Source organism: Pinus tabuliformis, chromosome 2_1, assembly GCF_031772625.1.
Source record: "Pinus tabuliformis cultivar Carrire ecotype Pingquan chromosome 2_1, CPIR1, whole genome shotgun sequence".
NCBI classification, from domain to species: domain Eukaryota; kingdom Viridiplantae; phylum Streptophyta; class Pinopsida; order Pinales; family Pinaceae; genus Pinus; species Pinus tabuliformis.
Genome location: NC_142299.1, coordinates 90,029,808 through 90,048,754, shown reverse-complemented (window position 1 = coordinate 90,048,754; position 18,947 = coordinate 90,029,808).

The following is an 18,947-nucleotide window of genomic DNA, read 5'->3' as shown; positions in this document are numbered from 1 at the left end:
TGAATAGTGTATTGCATCCTTATCTGGACAAGTTTTTAATTGTATTCATTGATGACATACTGGTATATTCTAAGAATGAGGAAGAATGTGACGAGCATTTAGCAATAGTGTTGAGGTTGCTAAGAGAGCATCAATGTATGCTAAGCTTAGAAAATGTAGCTTCTTTTGGATAGAGGTTCATTACTTGGGACATGTTGTCTCCAAGTATGGCATAAGAGTGGATCTAGAAAAGATAACGACCATCATGGAGTGGTCAGCTCCTAAGAATGTGGATGAGATGAGATCTTTTATGGGATTGGAAAGTTACTATAGAAGGTTCATTAGGAACTTCTCACGCATTTCATATCCTATCACATCATCGTAGTGGAAAGGTAAGAAGTTCGAATGGACATAAGAATGTGAGACTAGCTTTGAGTAGCTTAAGCAGTTGTTGACACATGCACCAGTGTTAAAGATTGTGGATCCGAACAAGGAGTTTGTAGTGTGCACCGATGATTGCATAAGATGAATTTCTAGATTTCTCATGCAATAAGGACAGGTAGTGTGCTATGACTCATGGAAACTGAATGAGCACGAGAAGAACTATCCAATGCACAATTTGGAGCTAGCAATGATTGTACATGCATTGAATATGTGTAGGCACTATCTTCTTGGTAGGAGGTTTACATTGATGAGCGATCACAGTGGGTCGAGGTATTTGTTTGATCAAATGAATCTAAATGCCATGCAAGCTAGATGGTTGGATACCCTTAATGAGTTCGACTTCAAGATTAGATACATCAAAGTTAAGGGAACCAGGTTGCATATGCTCTTAGCAGGAAGGTCTAGGTAAATCATATAGCAACTATGAGCTCTTATGGGACAGATTTACATGATAGGATCTTGTAGATTGGACAACAGGATGACAAATACATGGATATTATCCACAAGTTACAACAGATCACATGTACAGGTACAGGTGCAGGTGCAGGTATAGGTGAAGGTGATAGGAATGCAGACTATCATATCACGACAGATGGTTTGGTGAGGTTTAGAGACATGATCTATGTGTTGAATTGTAGTGGTCTCAAGAAGCTTATCTTGAGGGAGTTTCACACCAAGCCATATTCGGGTCATATAGGATATCAGAAGATGTTGACGGTGGTAAATAAGTTCTACTATTGGCTGAATCCAAAGAAATAAGTGGAAGAGTTCGTGGTTATATGTTTAGATTGTTAGTAGGTCAAGGCAGAATGTAAACATCCAGGTGTTTTACTACAACCCATAGTAATTCCAAAATGGAAATGGGAGGTCATTTGCATGGATTTCATCATAGGTTTTCCAACAAAAATAAAGAAACATGATTCTATTATGGTCATGGTTGATAAGTTGAGCAAGGTAGCTCACTTCATTCTAGTAAAGACTACATATTCATCGAGTGAGGTAGCATAAGTGTTCATCAGAGAGATAGTGAGACTGCATGGCATTCCAAAGAAGATTGTGTCGGACAAGGATGCAAAGTTCACATCCAAGTTTTGGAAGGAGATATTTGCAGGCTTGGGTACAAAGTTGGCCTTCAGTATATCTTATGATCCACAGACATATGGATAGATAGAGAGGGTCAACAGGATCTTGAAATATATGCTGAGGATGTACGTGACGCACCAACATAATAAATGGGAGGAGTATCTTCCATTGTTTGAGTTCAAATACAAAAATGGTTATCAAGATTCATTGAGGATGATTCATTTCGAGGCTTTGATGGGCAGAGTTGTAACACTCCCATAATCTAGAGTGATCCAGTGAATAGGGTACTTATTGGACTGGACATGTTGGCAAATATGGAGTAGGAAATGTAGGTTATCAAAAAGAATCTAAAGGAAACACAGGATAGACAAAAGATTTATGTGGATCAACACAGGGTGTTAAAGGAGTTTTAGGTTTGGGAGCATGTGTATTTTCGCATCAAGACCAAGAAAATATCTTTGAGGATTGGTTCATGTGCCAAGTTGGCACCACGATATTGCGGGCCTTTTGAGATCCTTGAGAGGATTGGACCGGTGGCATATTGACTTGCACTGACTACAACATTGAAATTCCATGATGCTTTTCGTATCTCATTGCTTAAGAAGTATATAAAGGATGTTTATCATGTTATTGATTGGTCTGTATTACAGGTGGAGCAAGAAGGAGAGTTCTAGCTAGAGCCTCAATGCATATTACAGCTGAAACATCTCATGCTCAGAATAGAGCCATAAACAAAGTTAAAGTTCAGTGGAAGCACTTTGGGCCTGAAGAAGCTACATGGGATATGGCGGATTAGATGTGGGCCATGTATCCTTCATTATTTTTCAATTGAGGTAAAGCAGTTTTGGTTTGATGTTGGTATATGTTTGGCATATGCTTTGTTGATGTTTTGGTATATGTATATATATGTATATGGATGTAAATACTTCCATGAGCTAATTTATAAAGATCCAATAAGCGGTATGGGTGTCATGTTATTATGGTTGTTATATTGTCATGTTGTCATGATGTTTTTCTTTTGAGCAGGTCTTTCATTGTAAATATTGCAACGAGTTGTGTTATAAAGCTCCATGGGCAATATGTTTGCTTTTCAATGGTTTATTGAGTTCATGGTGTCGTTGAACACCGAGGATGATGTTCCCCAAGGGGGAGGGTTATGTAACAGCCCTGGTGAAAACTTCATGCAATAAAATTTAGTAAAGGCAAAATAAGACCAAGTTTAAGGGACACATATTCCAAGCTTAATCTTAGGCAAAGATATGCTAGTGGGCATCACTAGATGTGTATTTTGGCTAAGGAAAGTTGGCACAGGCTAAGGTAAAGGCATTAAGAGGAAAAAAGGCATTTTTGGCACATTTATTTATGAAATAAAGGAAATTAGGAGAAAATTAAGGTGAAGGTCACAGGTTGCATGTGAGGAGGAAAATTAAGGAAATAGAGGCCTCATTAATAAAACAACTTCTAAGGATCAATTGGTAACATTTTGTCAGTTCAATTTTGGAGCTCTATCATTATTCTCTATCTCTGACACTCTTGGTCACTTAGAGTTTTCTTGGAGAACTCTAGCTTTGGAGCAAGGAAGGAAAAGAAAGAAAAGGGAAAGGAAGGAAAGCAAGGATCAAGGAAAGGAAAGCAGGATCAAGCAACTTAAACAAGAATACTTGCAGGTAACCTTTTGCATGTGTGATTTCCTAGTTGGTTTGGAAATGCATGGATTTACATGTTGGTGTATGGTTCTTTTTTTATCGGTGGCATGGTTTTATTGGGTTATGATAGTGGTTTTTAGCCTAGTCTTTCCTTTTTCTGGATGCCATGGTATGTTGGGATGTTTATCTCAGTTCTGAGATTTGGTTTTCTGGATGGATTTCAGAATATGGGGCGGAGGTGGTCTCAAGTTTCATTCCCAAAGGCTTAGGAATTCCTTGATTGGCTTTGGCAGGATACACGATAAAGCCTCCAGGAGAATTCTCGGTTTAGGGCCTAGTGATCCAGGTTTGGATTGCAGTAAAGCCTAAGAGACTGGTCTCGGTTTAGGGCCTAGTGATCTAGGATTGGATTGTGGTAAAGCATGAGATATAAGGAGACGGAAAATTCCTCAGGGATAGTGATGGATTCTGGATGGCATTCCAAGTTTGGTTCAGTTGTGATCAGAGCACCACTTTTGGTGTGATCACGGTTTGGTGAGGGTGGAGGTGGTTTAAACTTCGGATTCCCTTGGCTATTTTTGGATTGGTTATTCTGTGATATCCCACATTCATGCTTGGAATATGGCACGAGGGTGACTAGTTGAAAGAGAGATTTGATTCAGCCATGTCTATGGTTAGGTGGTACGTGGAAGTCCTGAACCTAGTCGGATTTGCCTATGATTAATAAAAGCTAATTTATCTTACCTTTTCATTGGTTTATATGTGTATTTAATGGTTGTCATATATTTGATATTTATATGGTTTTATGCTGGTTATAATCATGGCCAAATGGCTGGTTCATGTCATGGTTATTTCATGTATTTACTTGTAATTGTTTAATGGATGGATGCAAGACCTAATTAATGATATAATAGCTCAATGGAGAAGGAGGTGATCCTTCCAGTTATGTTTCATAATTTCTTTCAGTCATTTATGCTTTGTCTTGTATCCTAGACCTGTAGGTTGCATTGATGGCAAGTGTTTGACAGAATGTTAGTCCCAGTTGCAGATGCTCAGGCTGTTAGACAATTATATATTACAGAGAAATGGAACACATAAAATATTGCAGAAATATAAACACAGAAAACTCATAAAACAAGAGAGACACATATATACGTGGTTCACCCAGTTTGGGCTACGTCCATGGAGAAACAACCAGTCCTTCTTTTTATATTATCCAGCAAACTGAAGAGATACAACCTACAATAGATCCGTTGTAACTCCACCTTTTCTCTCAATCTCCTCTCTCTTCCTCACTCAGAATACAGATATCCATAGATGTAATACAATTCCCTCATATATAGCGAGGGTTTGCCTTCTAGGGTAGAAAACCCTAAATTAAACATAACTTCTACTATCAGATCTCTACCTAATGAATGGCCCAGATTGACTACGAAATTACAACATTTTGCAAGGCAATTTTACATCTATTCTTAGCTTCGGGGACGCTGCCCCCCCTGGACCCCCCTGCAGCGAATATTTTATGGGCAGCGTTGCCACCCCATTTCGAACTAGGGTCCAATGTGGGGATACCTTTTAATACATAAGATAATCAGGCTCCACACCCAACAATCTCCCACTTGGAGACTAATTATAACAACTCCACCGCTGCTTCATTTGCTGGGCAATGACTCCACTTTGGACCTAGATATTTCTCATCTTCTTCATCATACTTGAAGACCAATTGAAACTAAGCAGATTCTTAGTTTCTCCCTGGTTACAACTTTTGTTAACATATCTGCAGGATTCTGGCTAGTGTGTATCTTTTCCAGCTTCAACTATCCATTTTCCAACGCTGACCGTATGAAATGGTACTTGAGATGTATATGCTTAGTATTGGAATGAAATGCAGAGTTCTTTGCAAGATGAATGGCACTCTGGTTGTCAGTGTATAACCTGCCCAACTCCTGCTTCTTACCCAATTCATCCAGAAACCTTTGTAACCAAATCGTTTCTTTACTAGCCTCTGTAGCAGCAACATACTCTGCTTCTGTTGTTGAGAGTGCAACAATACTTTGCAGTTTTGAGACCCAACCGATAGCTGTTCCACCTACAGTAAACACATACCCTGTTGTGCTCCTCCTGTTATCTCTATCACCCGCCATATCTGCATCAACATATCCCTGTAGAGCAATGTTTGAACCACCAAATCATAATGCTTGATTTGTGGTACCTCTCAAATACTTGAGAATCCACTTCATCGCCATCCAATGTTCCTTTCCTAGATTGTTCATGTACCTACTTACAACTCCCACTACATGTGCAATATCAGGGCTTGTGCAAACCATTGCATACATTAAGCTTCCAACTATTGATGCATATGGAACTTTAGACATATGAGCCATTTCTTCCTAAGTCTTGGGACACTCCTCCTTAAATAATTTGAAATGGCCAGCCAAAGGTATACTAACTGGTTTTGCATTTTGCATATTAAACATTTTCAACACCTTTTCTATGTACTCACTTTAAGACAATGTTAATCTGCGATTCTTCCTATGTCTAGTTATTCTCATACCAAGGATTTGTTTTGCGGCACCCAAATCCTTCATTGAAAATGAGTTTGCCAATTTTATTTTGAGTGCATTTATTTCCTGCATGTTAGAACCTACAACAAGCATGTCATCTACATAAATAACAATATAATATAGCTACCATCATTTTGCCTTTTGAGATAAACACAATGATCAGAGTGACATCTAGTATAACCTTGTTCAGACATAAACTGTCAAATTTTAGATACCACAGCCTTGGAGCCTGTTTTAAGCCATACAAGCTCTTCTTCAACCTGCACACTAGTTTCTCCTTCCCTTTTACCTCATATCCTTGTGGTTGCTGCATATATATCTCTTCCTCCAAATCCCCATGGAGAAAGGTTGTCTTTACATCTAACTGCTCAAGATGAAAATCGTCGGCCACTACTAGACTTAAAATAGTTCTGATCTAAGTCATTTTAACAACAGGAGAAAATATCTCATCAAATTCTATACCCCTTTTCTGTGCAAACCCTTTCACCACAAGTCTAGCTTTATACATTTTTCTACCTCCATCTTCTTCCTTCAACTTGTAAACCCATTTATTCTGCAATGTTGATTTACCTGCAGGCAACCTGACTAAGTCCCAAGTCTGGTTATGTGCTAAGGAGTCCATCTCTTCTTTCATGGCTTGCTCCCACTTCTTCTTGGTTTCTACCTGCATAGCTTCTTCATAACATTCTGGTTCACCAGAATCAGTCAACAATAAATAATATAATGAAGGAGAGTATTGTTCAAGGAGTCTACTTATCCTGGTAGATCTTCTAACACCACTTTCAGGTGTTTGAGGTGCTTTTTGTTGTTGCGGTTGTTGTTATGACTGTTGATCATTATGATTTTCAAGCACCATCACTTTTTCTGTGATCTCGTCAAGCACTGTGTATTCTCTATTTTCTTTTTCCTGTTTCTTTTCCTGCAGATGATCCTTATACAAAAAAATTTCATTGAATATGACATCTCTGCTCGTAATGATTTTTTTTTTTCATAATCATAAAAGCGATAACCAAAATCATTAACACCATATCCAATAAAGGTACATTTCTTTGATTTTGCCTCAAGCTTTGTTCTATTTTCTTTATTAATGTGGACAAAGTCTTCACAACCAAAAGTCTTTAAAAAAGAGTACTTTACCTTTTTACATGTCCATGCCTCCTCTGAATTACCACCATCCAAGGAACTTGAAGGCCCTCTGTTTATTAGATAAATAGTAGTATCTACAGCATCTGTGAAAAATTGTAAAGGCAATCCTACGTGCAATCTCATGCACCTTGCACGCTCCATGATTGTCCTGTACACACCATTTTCTTGTGGTGTTCCTGGAACTGTCTTCTCTCTACGAATTCCATTCTTTGAACATTACCTATTAAACTCTTTGCTATAATATTCACCTCCATTGTCTGATCTGAGACACTTCAACCTTTTTCCTATCTCATTTTCAACCAAATCTTTCCATTTCTTGAAAGTATCAAATACATCAGATTTATTTCGAATACAATAAATCCAGGTTTTTCTGGTTGCATCATCAATAAAATTAACATAATAATAAGAGCCACCAAGAGATGATACTTGAGCAGGTCCCCATACATCTGTATGCACAAGCTCTAATTTTTTGCTCTTCTTTTCTTTCCCAACTCTGAGGAATCTAACTCTCTTCTGTTTTCCATAAACACAATTCTCTTAGAATTTTAAATCAACATGCTTCAAACCTGACAAAAAAATTCTTGAGTCAATAATCTTCATCCCCTTCTCACTCAAGTGCATGAGCCTATGATGCCACAATGACATACCTTCTCCTGTAGAGGTTAAAGCATTAACAGAATTAGATATACCATTGCATAAATACAATGTACTAACCTTTTATCCTTTTGCTATTACCAGGGATCCTTTAGTGACCTTCCAGGTTTTATCTGTGAAAGTAGTTATGCAACCTTCACCTCTCAACTTCCCTATTGAAATCAGATTTTTCTTCATATCTAGAACATGCCTTACCTCCTTTAAAAGCCACTGATTTCCATTCTACTGTTTTATGAAAATTGTACCCATTCCAATGATTTTATAGGGTTTGTCATCACCTAATCGAACCTGTCCAAAATCTCCTTGAACATAATCATTAAAATGTTTCCTATTAGGTGTGGCATGGAATGAGGCCCATGAATCTACCACCCAAGCATCAATAATATTTTCTAATGAAAGAATCAAATCATCTTGCAACATATCACCTGTTACATTCGCTTCATGATTAATTTCTTGTTATGCATCTCCTTCTTTTCCCTTTCGAGACTTGCAGTCTTTCTTTAGGTGTCCTTTCTTCCCGCATTTCTAGCACACTATCCCCGATCTGGACTTGGATCTGCATTTTCTTGACTTGCTTCGATATCCAGGGCTCTTTCCTCTTTCCATTTTTCTTCCCCTAGTCTCTGCAGTCAAAGCATTACCTGATGTCTCACCTGAGCTTTTCCGTCACATTTCCTCGCTAAGGATTTCACTGACAACATCATCAAACTTTAAAGTACTAGATCCAGAGACAAAGTTCCTAATGGCCATAACTAAACCATTCCAACTTTCTGGCAATGAGCACAGAAATAAAAGAGCCCTAACTTCATCATCAAAAGTTACCCCTACAGAACTTAACTGACTGGTAACTGTATTAAATTCATCCAAATGATCAACAACAAATCCACCTTCTAACATCTTCATATTAAATAAACGCTTCATAAGAAATACCTTATTTGAGGCTGAGGGTTTTTCATATAGTTTGGCCAATGTCGACATTAAACCCTCTGTTGTCATTTCCTTTTAAATATTAAATGCTACCAATGCCGCTAGGCACAACTATCTTGTTCCAAGTGCTTTTCCATTGAGAATATCCCATTTTGTGTTTGTCATACTCGTCGTCTTCTTTATCTTTCCACTCAATGGTTGGTACAGATCTCTCTGATACAGATAATCTTCCATCTGCATCTTCCACAGCTGGTAGTTTTGGCTGTTGAATTTTTCAACCCTAAACCTACCATCTTCCTCCATTGCTCCCACTCGAACCAGAAACCCTTCTCTCCTGCGAGTTTATCAGCCAAATAGACCTTCGGCTCTGATACCAGTTGTTAGAGAATTATATATTACATAGCAATGGAACACATAAATATTGTAGAAATATAAACACAGAAAATGCATAAAACAAGAGAGACACAGATATACGTGGTTCACCCAGTTTGGGCTACGTCCACGGAGAAACAGCCAGACCTTCTTTTTATATTATCTAGCAAACTGAAGAGATACAACCTACAGCAGATCCGCTGTAACTCCCTCTCCACTTTCAATCTCCTCTCTCTTCCTCACTCAGAATATAGGTCTCCATAGACGCAATACAATTCCCTCATATATAGTGAGGGGTTACCTTCTAGGGCAAAAAACCCTAAATTAAACATAAATTCTACTGTCATATCTCCGCCTAATGAATGCCCAAATTGGCTACGAAATTACAACATTTTACAAGGAAATTTTACATCTATTCTTAGCTTCGGGGGCGCTGCCCCCAATCCCCCCGCCAAGGGGGGGCTCCCAAAAGGTCGCAGCCACCCCCCCTAGACCCCCCCTGCAGCGAATATTTTACGGGCGGCAATGAACTGGGGTCCAATGCGGTGATACCTTTGAATACAGAAGATAATCAGGCTCCACACCCAACACAGGCCTAGTCTTGAGGTTGATTTTTGATTTATAAATATTGTTATCATGTCTTTGATGGATTCTTAAGGTTTTAGCATGTTCTGGGTAGAGGTCGGGATTCTGGGCTAGAAAAGTGGCTCAAATCTCATGGTTGCTAGCACAGGTCTGCTGAGAAAAGTCCACAGTTGCTAGCACAGAAACTTTGCGTTGTTGTTCGCTATCTTTCCTATACAATGAGATGTGAATTTGAGTTAAAAGGATTAAAACATCAGTGGGATCCAGGGGCAGGATGTCTGAGTGGTTGACATGTCTCTCTATGGTTTTGTTGCTGATGTGAATTGGTTTGTTTGATCTGTTCTGTCGATTCCATTTCCTTAAGGTTACCAAGGAGATTGAATCCCTTATAGTGACCTCTCTCATCACATGTTTTCCTCTGCTGGTTTGTTGCTTTGGTGGACCTAGGAGGAGGGGGTGTTACAGAACCAAGAGCTAGCAAGCCAAGATGATATTTTAAAATCATTTTTTCAAACTTGTATGAAGCTATTAAGGGATCATAAAGTTGTAGAAGGACTACATAAATTAATAGATTCATGTGCATCTAAAGAAATACCACGAAGTGAGTTCGGCGTAGATAAAAAAGTGTATCAATAGTAGAGAACATGAAAAGAAATGAGGCTTAATGCACGGATAGGAGACTATGAGATGGATCACATTATTTTAGATGTGGGATTTGAAGCCAATGTTGTCACAAAGAAGACATGGGATTTAATGGGTAATACAAAGTTACAATGGTCGCCTATTTAGCTAAGGATTGAAAGTTAGCAGAAGATTTTCCCCTTAGGAAGACTATCAGGTGTGACAGCAGACATAGAAGGAGTGCGCACTAAGACTGAATTTGAAGTATAGAAAATGTGGATGATAGTAACCCCTATCCTACACTGCTAGGAATTGATTGTGGAATTTGGCAGTAACCCCAAACTACATTTTCTTACTTAAAGAGGAGCAAGATCTATTCTTACTATCAGAACCAGAAGTCCTCCCTTTAGATTCAAATGATTATAAACAAGGATACCAAAATGCTATCATGGAGGTGCACAAATAGTACAATTTGAGAAGTAAAAAGGCTACTGAAAATCCTCCCAAGAAAATTCAGAATGACACCCCTTCTACTAGCCAGTCAAAAGATAATTCTCAAAAGGAGACTTCTAAAAAAAAAGATCTAAATATCAAAGAGATAGATAAACCTCAGACATCTTTCAGCATTGAAAATGAATTGGCCAAGGTGAAAATTTCTATTCCTCTCACAAAATTAATCAACAAAAATGCATATAGACCTCAAGTCATGAAGGCTCTAAAGATAGGGGAAGGGACATACACAGTCAACTTAACTGATGAACAACATGAGTTGTTGTTTAGACCTGAAGTTGAAGGGAAGTCTGAAGATGGTAGTGTTCCACCTTTCTATATTAGTTTAAATATTCATGACAAAATCCTGCACAATGCAATGCTTGATTTTGGTGTGTCTCACAATGTGATGCCCAAAGCCATCATGGAGAAGCTAGGATTAGACATGACAAGACCCTACAAAGATTTGTATTCTTTTGACTCCAAAAAAGTGAAATGCTTAGGCATAATCAAATATTTATGTGTTACACTGGTCCAAATACCATCAAAAAGTTTGGTAATGGATATTGGAGTGGCAGACATACCTCCTGTTAGTGCTCCTTAGTTTCCCAATGCTGATAAAGGAAACCAAAGAGGTAACCTCACACCAACTTTGGACTTGGAAGCTAGCCTTTCCAAATGAGAGAGGGCTCTCTCTAAATCAACCTCACAACCAATGGAAGTGACTAGAGAATATGAGGGTTTCGATTTGGGTTTTGTTGGACATGAAGCAATAGGTTTAGGAACCAGGCCAAATAGATCAAAAGATCAGTTGTAGTCATTTAAATGAGGCAAGATAGATTTAATCAAAGACACATATGGATCTGTCGTAGTAGTATGGTGATGAGGAAATTAGGTAGAAGGAACTAAGTGAGCATACATGCATGAATTCACTTGTTTGGAAGATAAAAACACTTAAATGATAATCTAAAAAAAATGAGAATTTCTAGCACTGAACTCTATTTAAAACTTAAAAGATTAAGATGAGAAAAAATATGGATAACTACTAGAAACATATAAAAATAAAATGCATAATAATAAATAAAGAAAACAGTGTCACTATCCACAACACATGAATCCCAGAAAAATAGAATATATTAATTCTGCCAAAAAATCAACTACACCAGTTCCAAAATGTCAGAGATTAAAGAATCCAACATTTTTCACTCTAAAATTCATGAAGTATATACAATTAGCTCATCCCTGGAATAAAGGAGTCAAGCTCAAACATATCCCTAAAGATAGAAACAATTGCATTAAATTTGGCACTTCCTACTAGGAATAGGGAACAAATTTATGAAAATATGGGTCAAATATTAACTTGTATCTCTTGAATCATGACATATATTATAAAAATGAAGGAGGTTTTTGTATATTATCTTGTTTTTGTGAGAACCCTCTCTCAATGTTTTCATATTCATCTCCATATCATCGAAATATGTGACGCAACATCATGACTAAGACAGGAAATCATTAAATGTTTAAATCTGTAAAACTAGGCTGTAAAGATCTAGTCAAATATTCCAATCCATGACACCTGTGAAGAAACTGAAAGAGGTTTTTGATATTTGGATCGTGCTTGACAAAAAATCCTTGGGTTTCTTAAAATTCCTTTCCATCTGTTAGAAAATCGCGCAAAAAAAATGACTAAAAAAATAAAACAAATTCAAAATTTGATTTTTTAAACATAAACCTCAAATCTCACTGTATATCTCCCAAATAATAACACTTATGCGTAAAATAAAGGATGTTTTTGTTATTTGTTCTGTGATTGAAAAAACCTCTTCCAATTTTGTAAAATTCCTGTTCATTACTTCAGAAACTAATTTTGAAGTAAAACTACCCTTGTGTGCAGCAAATGACCTCAAAAAACCCATGAGATTTTTTGATATTACTTTTGATGATGACCATGACCTTACAATTTTTATGAGAGTAGCATAAACATTATACATTTAGAAATTGACTCAAGACCCTTTTCCAACCAAGAGAGATTTCAAATTTAATTTGAAAATATTATAATTTGACCTAAGACTATAACCAGTAGTGAAAAGAGTAATTTTGATCACTGTGAATATAAGACTCTGGCATTCGCTCCAATGTGGATTATAGATCCCTAGGAGGTGTCAAGAACACTGTAGAATAGGTAGCCTTATCCATTGGGCAATGGAGTCATATACAAAAGACTTGACACTTGAATGACAGACTAACTAAACTAAGAAAAACAAAAACTAACTTGACTTACATATGGAAACAGACCATCGAGATCTTAGGGCATTCACTTTGGGCTTCAAATCATGATGATAATTTCCCACCTACTGAAGATATATATAAAGTCATGTGAAATGATCCTTCCAGTAAACTTCCCTGGGAATACCTGTGCTAAAATTACTGCAAGAATCACAAGTGGAAACAAATTATTTACAGACAAGGATCAATCAGACCATATAGTTGCAGCAGTCCAGAAAGGAGGTCTACAAAAAAACTCAAGTCATTCAGGATAAAATTAATAATAACCATGACAGAAGGATAAAATCTAATGACTTCCACATAGATGATCTCATGTTAAAATGGGACTCAAGGAATGAATACAAAGGTAAGCATGGTAAATTCGATAGTCTATGGAAAGGGCCCTACAAAATTGAGACTTTCAGAGGTAACAATGCATTCTTGTTGAAAGACTTGACTGGAGAAGGACTGCCAGGTGGACCTGTCAATGACAAACTTCTCAAACACTACTTTCCTCAAGAATAGATCAGTTTTCATTTAGAATCATTGTAAATATCATTTTACTATTCTACTGCAAGAGAGAGGGTGGCTAACATCAGGAATTGAAGCCTGGAGAGAAGGCCCTAAGCTTCTGGTGATTTTTTTCCCATATTTAAGAATAACAACAAATAAATTAGTTCAAGTATAGAATAAGGACAGATTTCCCAATGGATAAAGGCTACTGATCTACAATGTTCTTGACACCTCACAAGGAGGATGCCATCCCCATTGGAGCCACTGTTAGGGTCCTATAATATATAGGATCAATTGATGATTATTTTTTGATTTTTATGTGAGATATTGTAAATAATGTTTCATTTTGCAAATTATTTCCAAGAAAAAGAAAAATAGAAAAAAGAAAAAGAAAAAGAAAAGAAAGGGGATACAAAAGAAAAAATATATATGTGAAAAAATCAAAGAAATAAAAATATAAAAAAATGAAAATACCCCCAATAAGTGAGCAAATTCAAATGCCACTTCATTCAAAAAATAAAAAAATATGCATGAGAAATACATTTAGAAAGTTAAAATAATGTGCAGCTAGTCTAAATGCCACATTAGAGTTAAATAAATAAGTAGGATTAATTGTTTAATCACACCATTTAAGCGTGATTAGACTTGTTGAGTAAAGTGAGTTAAGTTAAGTTTAATTATTTGAGCACACAGTCTAATCATGGTCAAATTAGTTTTAATTAAGTTATTTTTAATTAGTCAAATCGCATTGTATAATCACGATTTTAAATAGTTTAAATAAAGTTTTGGTGACACGACAGTCTTGTCATTTTGTAATAAAGTTTGCGCAGCAATGAAGGGTCATGATCTCACCCACCCAGATCAATGATAGGTGATGACTTTGGACAACCCCCCCCCGCCCCTCCGACAGTTAACCAAGGGGTGGGGGGTTCGAAAAGTAGTTTCTACGCCTACCACTTTTGTAACGTGTTGCCCCCAGGCCCATTTTGGTCCCCCCCCCCCCCCCCCCCCCCCCCCCCACCCCGCCCCCAAACCTAAAACTACCTACATTATGACCGTTGACTCATCCCTTCCTGCTCCACTCCTCTTCTGCCAAATGGCACCTCCCATCCCCACCACACTCCAATACAATTCCGCCACATGGCACTCCCCATTTGCTCCTCTCCCATCGTAGTTGTATCCCCTCCCACTCCACATCAACTCATCCCTACCAAGTGGCACCTCCATTGAACCCGTGATGTAACCATTCCCAGATCAACTGACCCGCTCCAGTTAAATGACCTAATCATAAAGGTAAGCAAGTTCACTTATAAATTAAGAAAAAACTTGTTCTATTGGCCTTTTCTTTTACTATTCCAAGACACCAAGAGAGCAGAACTGTTACAGGGCCCAGTCAGAGGACCAAAACATGTCACAGGGACCAATTAGCAGGCAAATTACCACTGTACCCAAACACCAGTTTTCATCTAGCCTATTCCTGGGTAATTCCAAACTTCCCTGTTCTTTTCTTTCCAGCATGAATCCTAAAGGAAAATATAAATCTATAGAAGAAAACCCCCTTCTACCCCCTATAATTGTTTTAGATCACCAACCCCTAGTATACCAAGAGTATAAAATCCTTGAAAGCAGTTGTGAGTTCGACCTCTATGAATTCCAAAATTGGTTAAAAAGGAAATTTATCGATCTTAGTGATGAATTGGGTTTGTGGGACTCCTCCCTACCCCAATTCATTTCCCTCAAACCTACCATTTCCTTGAATTCACTTCATGGTTTCACTTCTGGTACATTCCGAGTCAGAGGGAAATTGTGGCCCAAAACAATGATATCCTTCTCACTGTTACCTCTGATTCCATTTACCAAATGCTCCAAATTCAAAAATCTACCCCTCTGAAACCATTTTCCGTAGATTCCCTCATGGAACTCTACAAGAACCTCAGTTTCCCACACAAAATAAAGACCTTTTGAAACATTTCTCACTCAGGATGCTCAATTGCCTAAGAAAAATCCCCCATATTCATCCTCCATGTTTCTTGAGATTAAAAAACAGACTATCCCCATTGTTTCTTGTTTATTGGGCTATCAATCTGAATACTGGGTTGATGAGGCCATCATAGGTTTTTTTTTTCAGTCTTCTCAATAGGTGAGAAGCCCTCAATCATATTCAACTACAGTGAGTTTCTAGCAGATGCCATCCATGAGAAGTTCCTAAAGTTTTCTACAGAGGGAACCTTTAAATATGCTTCAGTTCTAGTCTATTTATTTTTATACCATTAGGTAGACAGGTTTCAGTTTCCATTGCAGAAATTGGATGAGCAAGGAAATGCCCAATCTATAATTCATTGGACTTCCTTGGTAAGGAAGCATTCCAATGAATTTACCTTCAATGAGTATGTTGACCAATTCTTATATACAGTCTCTTGCCTATTGAATAGTAATGTTGAGCCAAGGATAGGACTTGAGATAAAAAGATTTCTTCATCTCAGTGAGCAAACCAAAATAGGTGACTGGTACCTGTACCAAAATTATACAGAAATCAGAGTGTATGGGTGTGAATTTCCACCATACAGGTTTCCCAAGTTTGTCCCAATGAGAATTTTCTCACTAGAGTATATCAGACAGATGATTAACATGGATGAGATGCACTTTGTGGTAGCCAAGAAGAAATCTCAATTTAAAATAAAAACATAGGTTGTCCCTTTTATCTGCAATACCAGGGCAGCAACCAAAGAATAAGACGTTCTCCTTAAGAAGATGAATTTTAAAATTAGCATTACCTAGTCATCTGAGCCCTTGTGAATAATTTCAACGTTGAGATTTTGAACAGAAGACTACTCCCTACACTCATACTTTGAGGCAAAAAATAGAAAAGTATATGAATCAGGATCAATGGCAGGAGAATACTTTACAAGAGGCAGAAGAACATGTACTCTCAACAACAACATCACAGACTCCAACACCACAGGAGAAGCAAGACAAGAGGCCAAGAGAAGATCTTTCCCCTTCAGTCACAAAAATCTAGGGAAAGGAATTCAAAATTTACAAGAAGAGATAGAAAGTCAATCTAGAAGGAGAATTTTTATAGGAGGAAAATGTACAATCCACCATTGTTTTGACATGCCCCCATACTTATACTAGAAGTGAAGATATTTTTATAGGATCTCCATCCTCTTCGGACTCCCAAGAGCCATTGGATACCTCTCAGTCAGGGGAATTGGTTCATTACCAAGTTGAACCAAATATATTTTCCAAGTATAAAGAGATTAATAAGAAAAATGACATGTTAAAAGCTACAACGTATACACAGTTTTGGAAGCAGACAACATCCTCACAACATAGGCTACTCTCTACCTTTGACACAGATAAAGGAAAAATATAGAGATCCTTCCTCCAGGCTGAAGTTCCTTTTCCTAAAACTCCAAAATATTACAATAAATCCATATTTTCCTTTAATGTTGACCAAATTCATCCAATTGATTAGATAGACTTTCATAAACAAACAAGGTAAATGTTGTATTTGACCTTGACAACTTTAGCAATGGAAGATTCTAGGCTGCAACCTTCGGTCGACGACATTCAGTCCCAAATCAAATTAAAAAATATATCTTCTCTAGCTAAAGACACAAAAAGCAAGTCTTTAGAATATCTAGTAATTAAACTGGGATATGATCCCAACAATGTGAAATTTGTAGAAGAAATCATTAGAAGGAAGAATGATAAAATTGCAACACTCAAGAAGAAGCTTAATCTTCCATCCACTGTAGACCCATAGACAAAAGAAGTTGGATAGTTAGAGAAAGAGAAGGAAGATATGTTCATAATTATTATTGAACAAAGTGGAGAGATCAAAGAAATGGAGATTGAGATGGAGAGATTGTTGAAGGAGAGATAACAATCAACATAATCAGCAACCATTCCACTCATAGAAGCTCCTATTTCATGTACATCTACAGTAGGGGCATCCACTTCAGCAACCATCACAGTAGAAGGACAGTCTACAAAGTCATCAAGAGAACTATTCAATGCAATGTAGGACCTTTCCATCAGAGGACAAGAAATTGAGAAGCTGAAAGCTCAAGTAAATAAACTCAAGGAGAAAAAGTTGAAAATTGACAACGTGTACCTAACAGAGCTCCTAAAGACTCATAGATTAACCTAGAAAATTGAAAATTTGGAAAATGAGTTTGCAATGGAATAAACACTAGAAAAAGAAAAAGAAAGTATTTGGATAGAAATAAATGAGGCCATGACTAAAAATGGCCCTCTATTGAGATTATTTTTTAGCAAGAGGAATTATTACAAAGATCTAAATAATTCATTGAAGAGGTGAAATAAGATTTAGGACAGAATCTAGGTGAAGCCACTACTTTAATCCGGATTTTGAAATTGAAGACCAAAGAAGAATTGGAGGAGTTTGAGTTTACAGACAGGACAAAGAAAATTTCGGAGGTGAGGAGGGTCCTTACAAAAAGAAACCTGATGCTACAGTTGGAGAAAAAATTTCACAATTTAGAGGCCTGCATTCATAAATTTCACAGGAAATTCAATGTATTGAATCAGAAGGGGCTGCCAGGTTTGATAGGAATTGGAGATAAGTTGATCAAGATAGAATATTATCACCATAAGTTATATACCATAGCCAAGGATAATTCAAATTTCTCCACCATCAAAGGAAGCATCATAGGAAAATCCTTCATGGAAGCTTTGGATTTCGACTTGCTTATCAAACAACAGATAAATTATTTATTCATTGTCAAACCTACTTTTCAAAAGTACACCGAGGTGGATGAAACCTATAGGAAGCTAGTTAAATTCTCCACTCTAAATGAAGTCATATAGGACAAATTGTGACAATTACTTGGGTAAAACAATTTTTCACCTTCAACAGCAAAGAAACACTTTTTCAGGCCGAGTTATCACTAGCAATCCTCGAAGATAGTGCCAGAGGACTACAACAGTTTTAGTTGCCTACATTTATGTACTATTTTTGTATACTGTTTTTAAATATTTTGTAAAAAATAATGATATTACAAATCAAGATATTTTGATAATTTTGTATAAGTACTTCATAAATCGAAGTAAAAATGTTGGGACTTGTATCAAGAAAGAATACTTTGATGTGAATTTGTTCACTAAGCTAAAAGTGATCATTTCATTAATACAAAAGATCATTCCAAGATTCATGTGTCAAGCAAATCAATGATGTTTTTCTCTTGTAAACTTGTTATATCTCTGTTTTTCATATGTCTTTTTTATCTGTATTGTTTAAAAGAAGATGAAGGGTTGAACTTGTTTAATTACACTTTGTCCTGGCTTATAAGAAATATATATGTTTTCAAATTGAGATTAAATATAGAATTCATGTTAAAATTATCTATGTTTAATTGAATCTAAATCTTTTCCTCCCTTTCACTCCACAAAGCTTCAAATTTGCAATAGCCTGCTTACCTTTCCTTGTTTAAATCTATTCTAATATTTATGTATGTTAATCAAGGTTTTCATTAATGTCAATATGGCAGTGTTTGTGATGGAAAATTCTTGTGATCATAATGTTGCCCATGAAGGACCCAAGGACTGAATACAAAATATGGAATGAATATATATATACATACATAATAGAAGAAATAGACCCAAGGAGGAAAGCCAAGGAGAAGTAGATCCA